This window comes from Anas acuta, chromosome 7 (genome assembly GCF_963932015.1).
Source record: "Anas acuta chromosome 7, bAnaAcu1.1, whole genome shotgun sequence".
NCBI lineage: Eukaryota > Metazoa > Chordata > Aves > Anseriformes > Anatidae > Anas > Anas acuta.
Window position 1 is genome coordinate 20,452,327 of NC_088985.1, and position 10,652 is coordinate 20,462,978.

General features: G+C 43.0%; 1 long non-coding RNA gene across 1 annotated transcript; it reads right to left on the bottom strand.

Moving 5' to 3' along the window:
• Positions 1–546: 546 nt before the first annotated feature.
• On the bottom strand, positions 547–9,995 carry LOC137859686 (uncharacterized). The gene is made up of 2 exons (XR_011098470.1): positions 9,723–9,995; positions 547–1,752 (listed from the first exon to the last, which is right to left on the bottom strand). It is a non-coding gene; the product is annotated as an uncharacterized lncRNA (long non-coding RNA).
• Between the last annotated feature and the right edge of the window lie 657 nt (positions 9,996–10,652).

The window sequence follows — 10,652 nt, forward strand, 5'->3', positions numbered from 1 at the left end:
TATTTTTCCCACGGCTATTATAGCAGGTATTATAACTATCACATTCTATGCTGTCCATTATGTCATGTATCATCTCACTTGGTGAAGGGACTGTGTGCTTGTGTCCACTTTCCCATTTGCTTCATCTCCCCACACACATCCTTCATTTTCATCCCAGAACGTATCAACTGCCGCAACACTTCTACAATAGGTTATGACATGCCAGTTAGAAGATTGAATGACACAGGAATGTCAGCAAATAACTCAGACAGGAAAGATTATTGATTTTTTTTTTTCTTTTCCTGTGGAAAAAGAAGTGTTAGAAATATTGGTGAGAAAAGTCACCATCACTACTGATAGTGAAAAAAAGAAAAGGACTCAAAATGACATCTTTTGAGGGAAAATTCACTTCAGCTAAAATATCCTGAGCAGCTCCAGTCAATGCTGATTAAGAGTAAGGTCTGTTGCAAGACTCAGCTATGTATAAAAGCCAAGAGTGACTTAATGGAAAGGATAGACTAGAGGCATTCATCTGAGTTCATAAATACAGTGCAAATCACTGAACGATTCAGAAGCAGATCATGGCTTTTATTTGGGAAAGTCTGCAAGCGCTCCAACAGCCAGTAGATGTTTGGGCAGTCAGTCCAGTTAATTGCAGTGTATTTTCATACAGAACAACAAACTTAAAGAACCCAGGAGACAACTGGGGAAAGCTCACCACTGATTTGGCTTTTAGGCATGCCCACGGATTTCTGCTTGTCTTGGAGAATGCCTGGTCCTTCCTGACCAGGAAATCCTGGATTCATCTGTTTTGCAGCAGCAAGAGGGAGTGCAGCTTTTTCTCCTCCAGGAATGATGCATGGATCAGACTAGTCCTTGTGGAGAAGTCAAGAGACTTCTACCACATCAGTGCTGCGTGGCCCCCTCAGATCTAATATACTGCAGATTAGAGGAGATCCAGCCCCTTGTTTCTTATAATTCAGCTTGTATTTGGCATGTTTTCTCTACGTATATTGGATCCTTGCCGGTCTCCAGTTTAAAACCTCAGTGAAGCAATTTGTTAGGAAAGCATTTTGCTCTCCATGCCCTCAGGCAGGCCCAGCATTACAGAATAGCAGGCGCTTGTGCGGCTTCACAGCACTTCAGCTTCATACCTGCTCTGCAGCTCAGCCATCAGGACTGAGCCCTGGCCAGCTGGCCACGTTTGAGGGGCTGCACAGTCCCACCTCACAGCTGGGATCCTTCCACACCCTCCTGTCTCTAGAGGTGGGCTCCACATCGCAGCACAGGAAAGAGGAGATCTGCATCTACACCTGTGTCTGTGCCCTGTCCCTGGGAGTGCACACGTGATGTTCTGGTTGTGAAGGTTGCTTCCCTTCAGTTCACTCCCTTGGTCAGCTTTTTCATAATTTTCAGCATGGTGACAAAGAGGAAAATTCCTGGAGGCAGCTCAGAGCAGCAAATAACAGCTCAGCCTGGCTGCTCTTCTCCATGCTGAATCATCCTCTCTATTAATACCCAAGAAACTTCATCAGTCACTTGCCTTCACATTTCTTTTTCCATGGACATTAACTATGTTTTATAGGTCCTATATCTTCTTCCACCTCAGCCTAGGTTCCTGTGGTTGTTCAATATTCTCTTCCAACAAATGTGGGAAATTCAGCCAGGCTTTTAATGTCCACTTCCCCTGTTTGGTTCTTTTCAAAATCCCTGTTTATTCCCAGTTTATATCTTGCTTTTGGTCCTCTGTGAGCTTTGGACAATACTTCAACCCTTGAAAAAAATAAAAAATGAGGTATTTACTTCCTGCATGATGGTCAACAATTCCAATTATGAGGAGAGAAAGGTTTCCAAGTTTTTGTACCTAAGTTCCTCTCTTTGCAATTATGACCCCACTGCTGCTCCTACTTCTCACAACAGCTAGGTTAGAAAATACAGAGAAAAGGAAATGGCAGAAAAAAACAACCATAAGAGAAAGTTCATTGATTCACAGACTTTCAGAAAAGAGAGGCTTGAGACCTTATAGTCTCAGCCTCTCCAAGGAATGATAGAGTTTCTCGTCATTCCTGGTGTGGCTTACAAGTTATATTTGGCTGGAGTGTATCTTTCAGGAAAGCATCCAGTTTGTATTTGAAGATATCAAGGGATAGAGAATTTCTTTTTTGGGGGGTCCTTTTTTTTTTTTTTTTTCTTTTCCTGGTGGTTCATCACTGTCTGTCAAAAGCTAGCAGATTAGAAAGAGAATCCAAGTCCTGATGTGGCAACCTGCAGGATAAGAGGAAGCTATCATGTTGCTTGTGCATCAGCTGTGGCTGTGCGAGTTCAGTGCTACAGCTCTGCCCTCACAGATTGCATTTCAAGGTTACTTACTCTCAGCTCATACTTCAGCTTGGATGTTAACTCTCCCCCATCAATCACTCAGAGATATATGGGCTTTTTGTTTTCCATGAGATTAGATAAGTGTAACTGACTATGCTGTGGCAGACAAAGCTCTCCAGAAAAAAAAAGGTTTGAAAAGCTTCATACTGTGCTATCCAAATTATCCTAATTACCTAATTATCCTTATCACCACAGCTAATTAGGCCAGCTATAAAGCTAAACCCATAAACAGACCACAGGCTATAAAAGCCTGCAGGCAGGAGAGCCTTGCAGAGGTACTAAGAAGAACAAGTGGGTGTGGGAACGCTTTTATTTGAAGAGCTGGCAGAAGACAAGAGCCTGCAGCAAATAACCCTAACATCTCAGCCTGCTAAGAGCACTGACAGACTACAAAAGCCATGGGAGTGTCAGCAAGTCTATATCTACAACAGTCAAATTTTAGCAGCTTGCAAGGACTAAGACATGAAAATTGAAATCTATTTTTCCCACCATGATCCCTTAAATCTCAGTCTTCCTCCTGAAAGCCTTCTCTTCCCAGAAAGGAGAAGTGAAGGCTGAGCATGGTATGAAAGCATCTTTGCTCCTGAAGGCTCATCCTTTGACAGAGTGAGGATGCAAATTAATGGTCTTTGGACTAGGTCCCCTTGTGCATCAACACCTCTCTTGAAGGCCACTTCAGTTCCCACATCCTAATGCAAAAGGATTTTTTTTTTCCAAGGTGTGAAGTGTGTTAGAAAAGGTTTCCTGCCTGCTAAGATGAAAGCTTTTACAGCAAGGTGAAAGTCAGTGGTGTTATTTATTGCTCACTTCTGGCTCTCAGCAACAGCAGGTTTGGCTGTCGGGGAGGCCATATGTAAACATTTTGACAGGGTGCAACGTCTGTCCCTTTTAGCAGCCATTTGGGAAGGGAAAGGGGGTCTGTCACTGCCTCTGGCACTCACCCTTGCTTGGAAGAATTAGTTCCTTGTAAATAAAAGCCTGTGCTTTTTCCTGCTGAGGTAGGTCCCCATTGTCTGATATTTGATTTCCTGTAAATGGACTTCCACTGCTCTTGGAACACTTAAATAAAACCAGAAATAGTTCTGAGCAGGGCTGTGTACACGCAGTTGAATGGCATCCCAACTGAGTCATCTTTTTTTCATGAAGCTACCAGAGCTTGCCTTCCCTCTCTCAGAGGCCCTGTTTGACTGATTACAGCCATCACCTCATGTACATTTCCTGCCAGGGATAAATCATACCATATAACCAAAACCAGGCAGAAGCGGCAGGCAGCTTCTCGGAGCACAACCACATCACCAGCCTCGCAGCTGATGGAGAGAAGCACGCTCCTTGCCAAGTGACAGCCCCCATCTCCTGCACTGATGTTAGACTGGGTGTTTCTGCTGCAAACGCATATCTTGGTTAAGGTACCTTGCTTGTTCTTAACAGAAATTATGTCACTTTATTCCTTAGCTGGTATTTGTCCACATGTGCAGCTTTCCCAGCTGGCACGCACATTTCAAATACCCATTATTCAGTAGCCTTTTTGATAATAGTAGTTACAGGCTAAGAACTGATGTACCTCTCCTCTCATAACCTTAATAGCCACATATCAAGTAATAGCTCCAGAATTGCTAAGAACCAGAAAAAAAAAAAGTCTGTTTGGAAGTAATAAAATGCACATTGCCATGGGCCTCCCAGTTCATGCACCTGCTGGCACAGACACGGTCAGTAAAGGGAAGCTTGTAATAACATAAAAGCTTGGAATTCAGGGGACTTAAAGCCGAACAAATCATTGGAGAGGGAGGTTTGCATTGCAAAGAAATAAGCTTAAAAGGCCCAGAAAGCCACAAATGCTGATTGTTCCTAGATTCTGCTCCATTTTACTAACTTAACATGAATTAGCTGAGGTTACAAGGTTAATCTCCACAATGTTTACCACTTTCCTAACTAAATAGAGGGGGGCACAAGCAGAATGAGTTGGGTTTCAGAGCTGCAGCACCCTTTCTGTGCCTCTTCTTGGGAGGTACTGGAAGCTGAGAATCACCTGTGGGAGAGCAGGGAGCTCAGCACCCTCCAGGCAGCACCCAGCACAGGTCTGGATTGCTCCTGGCAGATTTTGGCTACACAAGGCTTGTAGTTTTTCTTGCAGCCGCATATGTAGCTGGATAGCTATAGTTTCCACATCTCCTGTCAGCTAAATCTCTTGCACCTGCTACAGATGAAGTATATTTGATCAACACCTTTCCTGACCAGAGAGATGGAAAAACCTTAGCACAGATCAAACTTTTCAATTTTTATTTATTTATTTTTAACCAAAATCAACAGGGTTGAAGGCTGAGAGGAGGATGCTGGGAGGAGGCAGAATATTGGCTGCATGTAGCTGAGGCAGCAGTTGAACAAAGCATAGCTCTTATCATCCTAACCCTAATTCTTCAGTCTCTGCTGGACTCTGGCTGTGTGATCAATGACTGCTGGAGGTTTTCTGCTGGGGTCCTTTCCCTGGATATCTTCCAGAGCAGGGAAAGGGCAAAGATGCTTAGTCTTGTCTAGGTACTCAATGAAGATAAGTAGTCACATGAGTTACCTGTCTCGGGGCTGGTCAGGAAGAGAAGCTGTTCACATAGTGGCTGCAGATTGTTCCTGCAAGCCTTATTCTAGCTTGTTTCCCAGCATAATTACTTTAGAAGCAATCTACTTGAGACAGATTTTATGTAGTTTGAACATGAAGCCCCAGTTTGTTTGAGGGATTGCTCTGTCTCTGCAGACCCTTAATCACATTATCCCTAGTTTCCATTCCCAGTTTTGCCCCAGGCCCTACCAAATTTGAAGACAATTTCCCCAGCTACATGCCTTGAGAGAAGTCTGAGTATTAAAATCTGCTCCTGGCTAAAAGAGGGGGCAGAGGAGCCTCCTGGCCAAATGACCCCAGGAAGCAGAGCTAAGAATGTCATTGGAGCTACAGTGGAACAAGAGCATTGTGAAGAAGGTTGGTGCCTCTGGTTAAATCTGCACCAATATTGTCATGGTCATAGAATAAAAATATCTGCCAAAAAAAAAAAAAGACAGAGGAGAGAAGAATACTTTGATAAAGTCCAGCTGTTTCATTTTTTTTTTTTCCAGACAGAACTACTGTTTCTTCATGATCACTATAGTTTGTTTCCACTTTCATCTAAATTTATTTGAAAACGGGGAGAAATAAAGCTTCGGAATGAAACTTTAGTTCAGGGAACATTTCAAATGGCACGCCATGAAACAAACAAACAAAAAAAATAGAAACACTTTATTTCTTATACTATTCTAAAAATACTTTGTTTTCATCTATAAATCAAAAAAGCAGTTGTTACAGTTCTGGGCCTGAGTCCATTAACCCAGAGCAATATTTACCAGTCTCTCAGTCTATCCTCTCAGTCCTATAATGGTTTTAAAGGTGTTAAAACCATTTAATTCCTTCCCTCCCCCCCACCCCGAAAAGGTTTCTAAAATGCACAGGTGGATTTTAAAGCACTTAAATGCTAGCAATTAAAGCTTTGCTCCTGGACCAAACTGCTCCACAGACTCAAAGGAGAGCAGTGGGAGAGCACTAAGTACAGGCAGCACACATGGTTAGCAAGGGACCGAGGGGTGATTCAGGGTCAGCAGTCATGGCACAGCACCTGCATCCAACCCCTTCCTCCTAACACCAACTGCCTGCAAATGTCCTGCCTTACAGAGAGAGTCTGGTTCTGCTGAACTCTTCTCATTCCTTTTCAGGAACTTGTCTATTTTTAAATTTCAGACTTTACCCTGGATATGGAATCACAGCTTTTCCAGATAATGAACTAAGGTGAATTAAAAAGAATATGAAAAAAAACATGTTGATTTCACATCATAGTTTGAAGGAGTTAGGTGCATATCTCATCCATGTTTGCCAAAAAAAATAAAAAATAAAACAAACCAAATCAAATAAACCCACCAGATTTGGATCAAATTCACATTCTCCATAAGGCATAATAATTACCCAGACAAACCTTGTAGTTTACTCAGTACAAACTTGGAGGTTTTACAGCATTTTGGGAAAACTAACTATGAAAACAATGAGCATGTTTCTACATTAACTACAGCAATGTTCCCACTCTATAATGTAATCTCCGATTCCAGGCTCATAATATCAGATGTGATGAGGAGAGAAATATCTGAACATGAGCAGGAAGGGTCAGAGTCTGAAAAGCTACCCACTGAACACAACTTTCCCAGCTATGCTACTATTTTAACCTGCATCATTCACTCCTTTCCTGTGGCTTGAAATCCTAACAGGAAAAGGTCGAGGCATCATTAGAAATGGCTCTAACTATTGATTTCTTCTCCTTATGGGTTTTCCAACTCCGGCAAAAGGGGTGATGGGAGTTTTGCCAGTGACTGACCCCTCACCACAGTCCCGTGGAGGTGGAGAGGTTGCCTGGTGCTCCTCAAGGCCCAGTGGGGATGTGCCCTGGCCAAACCCCACCTGCTGCCCCTGCACCCATCACAGCCCTACCTCTCACAAACAGAACAGACATGGCACTAGCATAATTAACTTTTACTTACAAAGAACAGAATTTTGCAACATCCACCAGAGCTACAAGGAAAGTCTCTGAAAGGAAATATTCAAAAAAAACTCCAATGACCAAGTGTATCTGTGCACATGTGAAACTCAGACTTCGGTTTACCGCAGATCTGATTTGTATTTTCATGGGATCTAGGCCATTTCACTCAGCTCTGACCTTTGAGTATCGATATTGCTGAGCACAGATATACAACATGGCTTAAGTGTGTTGCAATAAAATGTTTATTAATGGCAAACAGAAATTACCTAAGGTATGGCAGACTTTTACCCCATAAAGACAAACATATTGCAGAAAGTTATTTGTTCTTTTTGAATAAAATTAGGCCTAACTTTACAAAACTTAACCAGCTTTGATGACCAGGTGAACCTATTATATTAGCAGCCTGAAGTCCAAAAATATTGCACATCGAGTGTTGCTTTATTAAGGATCCAATTCAGAGCTAGGGTACTTATGTTTAGATTAGCATTTATCAAAACTTTTGACTCCATGTTAAAAAAAATAACTATACATTAAAAAACATACACACAAAACAACAACAAAAAAACCACAACTCTATATTAAAAGGTAAATGCCAAGCATGATGGTTCAACAACAATTTGAGGACTTGCTTGAATTCATTGTCCCCGTGAAATTAATGGGACTGCTGCACAAGTAAATGAATATTGAAGAATGAGGCCAGATTGGACAACCAAAATTGAGTGCCCTGGAAATCCTGTGTCTATAAAATGCTCAAAGCCACTCTCTATCTGGGGATGTGTAGAGGGATGTTGATCTACACTGATTGGAGCCACAGTGGTGTTTTATGGTGGACTGGTTAACGAGAGTCCAGACAAGAAATAGGCATCTTGTTTCACATATGTTTTCCTTTAATTACTGTGATACAAGATTTGGCTTTTCAAGGCAATTTCTGGGATAAAGATTAGGAGATATTGTACATAATAGGACTTATTCCTTGAATGGAATCCAATAGTCCCAAACTAATTTCCAGTCCTTAGAATAAAGCATTTCTCCTGGGGATGGCAATATCTGTGGTTTCAATCTCTCACATCCTACCCAACTGTTTCCTCATTACAGTCTCAGGTTTCTTTGTCACCACACAGTTTATACAGGCTCAGATTTAATCAGTAGCAAAACATTCATCAACATGAACCCATGACATTTTTTTTTCTCAAAAATACCTCCAAGCTCGCTAAATATTTGTCAAGTAAACATTTCCGAAATGCAGAGAGCTCTGCTGCCCACTTCCTTCTCCTTTAGGTCTATTGCAGTCTTTGGATTCTTCCCTAGGATTACAGTCACTGGTATTTTATTCTAACACATGGCAGATTTGATAGAAAGCCATTATGCCTCTAGGCTGTAAGTTCACAAGTTGGAGATCCAGCTCTGGACATGGAAAGCTCTTTTGTGGTTAGCTAACACCCTGTTTCAATATTAGGCTGCTTAGGCTATGTTCTCTTCAGAATGGTGCTTAATTGGGGTTCTCACTTGGAAAAATATTTATCTTCTGCCTTATCAAGAAAATGATTGTATCATGTTCAGCTCCACAGTAAATTGATACTACTACATGAGCTCTCACAGTGATTTATGGATATGAATTAAAACTTACAATAGTACTGTGAGATAAGGAAATGTTGTTCTCCATCTCATGGTGCAGGGAACCAAGGCACAGCTGCTGCCAGGATCGTGCACATGCTATTACCCAGCCCACCAAACTCCCTGCTGCCACCTATCCTGCCTGCCATTCCAGCTTGCTCTAGCACTGACTGCTGCCATGCTCTCAATTTGCTTTTATGTACTTGTTCATTGTGAAGTGACATTCCCCAGCACGTTCAATGAAAGTCACTCCTCTCCTTGTCCTCCACATCCCTTATGTTCATCTTCGCCTTTTTTTTTCTCCCAGCATTTTGAGGACTGCTGGATCTAGCAGTGCCTTATGCCTGTTTCAGGGTGAAAGCACTCAAGAGGGGACAACCCATACATGCACAACTGTCTCTCAGGGTTCAAATGCCTGGGACTTTAGGGAAATCAGGAAGATTCCCCCGAGGTTTGTGTATATAAAAGCAGCTGCGGTTCCTGTCTTGCACTTTGTGGTTACACTTTAAAATATCTCCAGTGTTCTCATGCAGCGTCGATGCCTTCTGCTCTTCTTCAGCTGAAGACCTCAGGCTCTGACAAACGAGCTCTGGGAAGGCTCCCTGAAGTGGTTTAAGATGTTACTATCAGCGGCTTTGTGCCCTGCCTCTGCACTGAAGTTTACAAGCCCCAGACATCAGCACAGAGTGTGCTTGTACCACAGTAGCCCAGGCAGTTTGGCTGGTGCCTTAGCTTGCATCTCCAGGGAGGTGGGGTTATGCTGTGGCTGGGAACTGGAAGAGCTGAGGCATGGGCATGTTGCATTGGGCTAGCTCTCATACAGTAAAGGCGGGATGGATGTCCTTGACCCTTTGTACTGTTTGTCTGGAGGGAGCCAGAGCTCTCATGTACCCCACACAAGTCCCAGAAAGTAAGATGAAGGGTCAGGAGCTCTCACCCAGCAGCACAGCATAATGTCCTCCAAACTGTGACCTCCCATGAGCCCAGTGAGGGAGCCTTTCCTGGGAGTGCCACCAAGCCCTTCAAGGTCAAAGCATAATCCAAGGTGCATAGGTCCAGTTTTGCTGACCAGAAAACCACTCTCATTTCAGCAACCATATGAACCACATGAAAGTTTCACTCCTTAGCTTTATATTCCCTCAATGCCAATATTTCTACTTCTCAACAAAGCCTAAATTCCCAGAGTCTGATCCATTGGGCACTTACCTCATACCAAGGAGGGCAGTCAAACTGGACACCAGTCTCTTGAATCCCAGAAAAGACAAGGCATGCTTGAAGAAGGCTGCTCACAAAGAAGTTCACACTCCAAAAATTCAGGTTACTGACATTCAGTCAGGTTACATTCAATTCAGGTTACATCCTTCTCCCCCCATTTATGTAACTAGGAGGTGCACAGAGGAGAAGTTGAGACCCCTAAATTCAAATTCCTTTTCAGGCCAAGGAGGACTCAGGCCTGCAGCACCCTCTGCCCTAGCAAGTGGTAGCAGAAAGCAACAGGTGAAGCCTTCTCCAGAAGTATTTAAAAACATGTTTCACACAGGTGTTAAGAGTTAGTGACCCAAAGCATTGTGCCAGCCTCTGCAGGGAGGACATCAGCATTGTCATCAGGATTTCTGCTGTCTCACACCCACTGCTGCCATATGCTGAGCCCTGATGTTCACACTTGCTGCAGACCCAGTTGTGCATCAGCAAATACACCTTGGGCCATTCCTTTTTGCTCCCCATCTGTGCAGCTCCCCACACCCCCGGTACAGTGCTCAGGCAGCCAGGTGGGCTGCTGGGGCAGCCTGCAAAAAGCCTGCAGAACAGGGAAGGAGAACAGTGCAGGCAGCTGTCATGGTACCCTATGGAGGATGCTAATGATTCTGTAGGACCAGAGAGCTCAATCCAAACGTAGGTACCAGAAACACCATGGTATTCTCACTTGGAGTAAAATCTTTTCTAGATAGAATATTGGAAAGCCTCTACTAGAGCAAGTGTTTTCCTATTTTAGAAATTACATATAAACTTAGAGAGATGTTGAAACATAACAAGGCATAAATGATACTGAAATAGCTGCTTTGTGAAATCCTATAATGGGAAATTCTTTTACAAGCCTTTTAAAATTGGCAAATGTTACTAATATTCCTCCAGGCA